Source organism: Oncorhynchus gorbuscha, linkage group LG10, assembly GCF_021184085.1.
Source record: "Oncorhynchus gorbuscha isolate QuinsamMale2020 ecotype Even-year linkage group LG10, OgorEven_v1.0, whole genome shotgun sequence".
NCBI classification, from domain to species: Eukaryota; Metazoa; Chordata; class Actinopteri; order Salmoniformes; family Salmonidae; genus Oncorhynchus; species Oncorhynchus gorbuscha.
In genome coordinates this window covers 91249851-91256575 of record NC_060182.1, presented here as the reverse complement: position 1 = coordinate 91256575, position 6725 = coordinate 91249851, and the positions used below count along the sequence as shown (strand labels likewise).

At 34.3% G+C, this 6725-nt stretch overlaps 1 protein-coding gene across 3 annotated transcripts in view; it reads left to right on the top strand.

Annotated features, from left to right (window-relative positions):
- Window positions 1-6725, top strand: part of LOC124046732 (neurexin-3a-like) — a 707599-nt gene that overhangs the window by 259357 nt on the left and 441517 nt on the right. The window lies entirely within an intron of this gene.

Here is a 6725-nt window from a genome sequence, read left to right as displayed (position 1 = left end):
CAGAACACTATTGTTAAACAGAACACTACCACTAAACAGAACACTACCACTAAACAGAACACTACTGCTAAACAGAACACTGCCACTAAACAGAACACTATTGCTAAACAGAACACTACCACTAAACAGAACACTATTGTTAAACAGAACACTACCACTAAACAGAACACTATTACTAAACAGAATACTATCACTAAACAGAACACTATTGTTAAACAGAACACAACCACTAAACAGAACACTATTACTAAACAGAACACTATTACTAAACAGAACACTACCACTAAACAGAACACTACCACTAAACAGAACACTATTACTAAACAGAATACTACCACTAAACAGAACACTATTACTAAACAGAACACTACCACTAAACAGAACACTATTACTAAACAGAATACTATCACTAAACAGAACACTATTGTTAAACAGAACACTACCACTAAACAGAACACTACCACTAAACAGAACACTATTACTAAACAGAACACTATTACTAAACAGAACACTATTGCTAAACAGAACACTATTACTAAACAGAACACTATTACTAAACAGAACACTACCACTAAACAGAACACTATTGTTAAACAGAACACTACCACTAAACAGAACACTACCACTAAACAGAACACTACCACTAAACAGAACACTACCACTAAACAGAACACTACTGCTAAACAGAACACTGCCACTAAACAGAACACTATTGCTAAACAGAACACTACCACTAAACAGAACACTATTGTTAAACAGAACACTACCACTAAACAGAACACTATTACTAAACAGAATACTATCACTAAACAGAACACTATTGTTAAACAGAACACAACCACTAAACAGAACACTATTACTAAACAGAACACTATTACTAAACAGAACACTAAAAACAGAACACTACCACTAAACAGAACACTATTACTAAACAGAATACTACCACTAAACAGAACACTATTACTAAACAGAACACTACCACTAAACAGAACACTATTACTAAACAGAATACTATCACTAAACAGAACACTATTGTTAAACAGAACACTACCACTAAACAGAACACTACCACTAAACAGAACACTATTACTAAACAGAACACTATTACTAAACAGAACACTATTGCTAAACAGAACACTATTACTAAACAGAACACTATTACTAAACAGAACACTACCACTAAACAGAACACTATTGTTAAACAGAACACTACCACTAAACAGAACACTACCACTAAACAGAACACTACCACTAAACAGAACACTATTACTATTACTAAACAGAACACTATTACTAAACAGAACACTACCACTAAACAGAACACTAAAACAGAACACTACCACTAAACAGAACACTACCACTAAACAGAACACTAAAAACAGAACACTACCACTAAACAGAACACTATTACTAAACAGAATACTACCACTAAACAGAACACTATTAAAACAGAACACTACCACTAAACAGAAGACTACCACTAAACAGAACACTACCACTAAACAGAACACTACTACTAAACAGAACACTATTACTAAACAGAAGACTACCACTAAACAGAACACTACCACTAAACAGAACACTACCACTAAACAGAACACTATTGTTAAACAGAACACTACCACTAAACAGAACACTATTACTAAACAGAACACTACCACTAAACAGAACACTACCACTAAACAGAACACTATTGTTAAACAGAACACTACCACTAAACAGAACACTACCACTAAACAGAACACTATTACTAAACAGAACACTATTACTAAACAGAACACTAAAAACAGAACACTACCACTAAACAGAACACTATTACTAAACAGAACACTACCACTAAACAGAACACTATTGTTAAACAGAACACTACCACTAAACAGAACACTACCACTAAACAGAACACTATTGTTAAACAGAACACTAAAAACAGAACACTACCACTAAACAGAACACTATTGTTAAACAGAACACTACCACTAAACAGAACACTATTACTAAACAGAACACTATTGCTAAACAGAACACTATTGTTAACACTATTGTTAAACAGAACACTACCACTAAACAGAACACTATTACTAAACAGAATACTATTGCTAAACAGAATACTATTGTTAAACAGAACACCTACCACTAAACAGAACACTATTGTTAAACAGAACACTACCACTAAACAGAACACTACCACTAAACAGAACACTACCACTAAACAGAACACTATTGTTAAACAGAACACTACCACTAAACAGAACACTACCACTAAACAGAACACTACTGCTAAACAGAACACTAAAACAGAACACTATTGCTAAACAGAACACTACCACTAAACAGAACACTATTGTTAAACAGAACACTACCACTAAACAGAACACTATTACTAAACAGAACACTATTACTAAACAGAACACTACCACTAAACAGAACACTACCACTAAACAGAACACTATTACTAAACAGAATACTACCACTAAACAGAACACTATTACTAAACAGAACACTACCACTAAACAGAACACTATTACTAAACAGAATACTATCACTAAACAGAACACTATTGTTAAACAGAACACTACCACTAAACAGAACACTACCACTAAACAGAACACTATTACTAAACAGAATACTATCACTAAACAGAACACTATTGTTAAACAGAACACTACCACTAAACAGAACACTACCACTAAACAGAACACTATTACTAAACAGAACACTATTACTAAACAGAACACTATTGCTAAACAGAACACTATTACTAAACAGAACACTATTACTAAACAGAACACTACCACTAAACAGAACACTATTGTTAAACAGAACACTACCACTAAACAGAACACTACCACTAAACAGAACACTACCACTAAACAGAACACTATTACTAAACAGAACACTATTACTAAACAGAACACTATTACTAAACAGAACACTACCACTAAACAGAACACTATTGTTAAACAGAACACTACCACTAAACAGAACACTACCACTAAACAGAACACTACCACTAAACAGAACACTACCACTAAACAGAACACTATTACTAAACAGAATACTACCACTAAACAGAACACTATTACTAAACAGAACACTACCACTAACAGAAGACTACCACTAAACAGAACACTACCACTAAACAGAACACTACTACTAAACAGAACACTATTACTAAACAGAAGACTACCACTAAACAGAACACTACCACTAAACAGAACACTACCACTAAACAGAACACTATTGTTAAACAGAACACTACCACTAAACAGAACACTATTACTAAACAGAACACTACCACTAAACAGAACACTACCACTAAACAGAACACTATTGTTAAACTAAAACAGAACACTACCACTAAACAGAACACTATTACTAAACAGAACACTATTACTAAACAGAACACTATTACTAAACAGAACACTACCACTAAACAGAACACTATTACTAAACAGAACACTACCACTAAACAGAACACTATTGTTAAACAGAACACTACCACTAAACAGAACACTACCACTAAACAGAACACTATTGTTAAACAGAACACTACCACTAAACAGAACACTACCACTAAACAGAACACTATTGTTAAACAGAACACTACCACTAAACAGAACACTATTACTAAACAGAATACTATTGCTAAACAGAACACTATTGTTAAACAGAACACTACCACTAAACAGAACACTATTACTAAACAGAATACTATTGCTAAACAGAATACTATTGTTAAACAGAACACCTACCACTAAACAGAACACTATTGTTAAACAGAACACTACCACTAAACAGAACACTACCACTAAACAGAACACTACCACTAAACAGAACACTATTGTTAAACAGAACACTACCACTAAACAGAACACTACCACTAAACAGAACACTACTGCTAAACAGAACACTGCCACTAAACAGAACACTATTGCTAAACAGAACACTACCACTAAACAGAACACTATTGTTAAACAGAACACTACCACTAAACAGAACACTATTACTAAACAGAACACTATTACTAAACAGAACACTACCACTAAACAGAACACTACCACTAAACAGAACACTATTACTAAACAGAATACTACCACTAAACAGAACACTATTACTAAACAGAACACTACCACTAAACAGAACACTATTACTAAACAGAATACTATCACTAAACAGAACACTATTGTTAAACAGAACACTACCACTAAACAGAACACTACCACTAAACAGAACACTATTACTAAACAGAACACTATTACTAAACAGAACACTATTGCTAAACAGAACACTATTACTAAACAGAACACTACCACTAAACAGAACACTATTGTTAAACAGAACACTACCACTAAACAGAACACTACCACTAAACAGAACACTACCACTAAACAGAACACTATTACTAAACAGAACACTATTACTAAACAGAACACTATTACTAAACAGAACACTACCACTAAACAGAACACTATTGTTAAACAGAACACTACCACTAAACAGAACACTACCACTAAACAGAACACTACCACTAAACAGAACACTACCACTAAACAGAACACTATTACTAAACAGAATACTACCACTAAACAGAACACTATTACTAAACAGAACACTACCACTAAACAGAAGACTACCACTAAACAGAACACTACCACTAAACAGAACACTACTACTAAACAGAACACTATTACTAAACAGAAGACTACCACTAAACAGAACACTACCACTAAACAGAACACTACCACTAAACAGAACACTATTGTTAAACAGAACACTACCACTAAACAGAACACTATTACTAAACAGAACACTACCACTAAACAGAACACTACCACTAAACAGAACACTATTGTTAAACAGAACACTACCACTAAACAGAACACTACCACTAAACAGAACACTATTACTAAACAGAACACTATTACTAAACAGAACACTATTACTAAACAGAACACTACCACTAAACAGAACACTACCACTAAACAGAACACTATTACTAAACAGAACACTACCACTAAACAGAACACTATTGTTAAACAGAACACTACCACTAAACAGAACACTACCACTAAACAGAACACTATTGTTAAACAGAACACTACCACTAAACAGAACACTACCACTAAACAGAACACTATTGTTAAACAGAACACTACCACTAAACAGAACACTATTACTAAACAGAATACTATTGCTAAACAGAACACTATTGTTAAACAGAACACTACCACTAAACAGAACACTATTACTAAACAGAATACTATTGCTAAACAGAATACTATTGTTAAACAGAACACCTACCACTAAACAGAACACTATTGTTAAACAGAACACTACCACTAAACAGAACACTACCACTAAACAGAACACTACCACTAAACAGAACACTACCACTAAACAGAACACTACCACTTAACAGAACACTATTGTTAAACAGAACCCTACCACTAAACAGAACAATATTGCTAAACTTAATACTATTGCTAAACAGAACACTACCACTAAACAGAACACTACCACTTAACAGAACACTATTGTTAAACAGAACACTACCACTAAACAGAACAATATTGCTAAACTTAATACTATTGCTAAACAGAACACTTTTACTATTATAATATAATGTATATAATATGTCTTTGTTAGCATTGTAAAATGCTGTGACTTTCCCAGAATAAACAGTTTGAATGAATTTGTGCATATATTATGACAACATTTTAGATTATTTCTGACTATTTTGAGGTAGTGTATACTGGAGCCGGCTACTATTGTAGCTGTTTTCTCGTTTGTCAAGCGAATGTCTTTAAAGGGAGTATAGGAGAACACTCATTCAGTCCGTCAGCAGAACTGAAGGATTCTGAGGCCTCCAACTCATTCTCACTTAGAGGAAATTGAGAAACAAAAAGCTCTACTTTACATTTTCCACTAACATCATCTTCTTGTCATCAAGTTGTAACTTCTTAACTTTTGATTTTGTATTTGTTCTCCTTTTCTCTGTTTATGGTGTACTCATACTATATACACTCTCTGCGAACAACTCCATTTCCCATCATGCTTTGTCAAAAGATGGCATTCACCCCTTCAAAGGCCTTAAGCCTGCGGCCCGTCAGGCGAACAGCCCGAGAACAGAGCCCAGCCAAACCTGCAGCTGGCTGCCCCCCCCCCTCAGACAACCAACACCACTGTGTTGCATAAAGGACAGAAGCACTGGTTTACATGACCTGTATTTACACATTTTATCCTTAAGATCGAATAAAGCTTTATTAAAGCTGAATATTTCTCATAATAGTTTGTAGTCATTATTATAATAGGTACAGTAGTATTGATAGGCTATGTTACTTATTGAAGTTGTTCAATAAGTTGTACTTTTGCCTATATACAAGTGCAATGCAACTACCATTATTTGCTTGCACAAAATGACTCTACGCAATTAACCTTTTTGTATGAAGTGCAATGTCAATAGCGAGCATCACATATCCACATTTAAGTGTTGAAGAGGTAGATATTCCTTATGCGTTTTATCTAAACTCATATGATCCATAATTTCATAGAAACAACATATATTTCTACAGTCTCTATCCTGTGCTGTTAGATACAAGGGTCTTATGCCTCTGCATGGTTCTGGTGCTGATTGGATCGCGGCTGTTCGCTCCCACTTTTCTGTTGCGGTTGACGACACATGAAACCCACCAGCCACATGGTGACACACCCAGAAGGTCCATCGT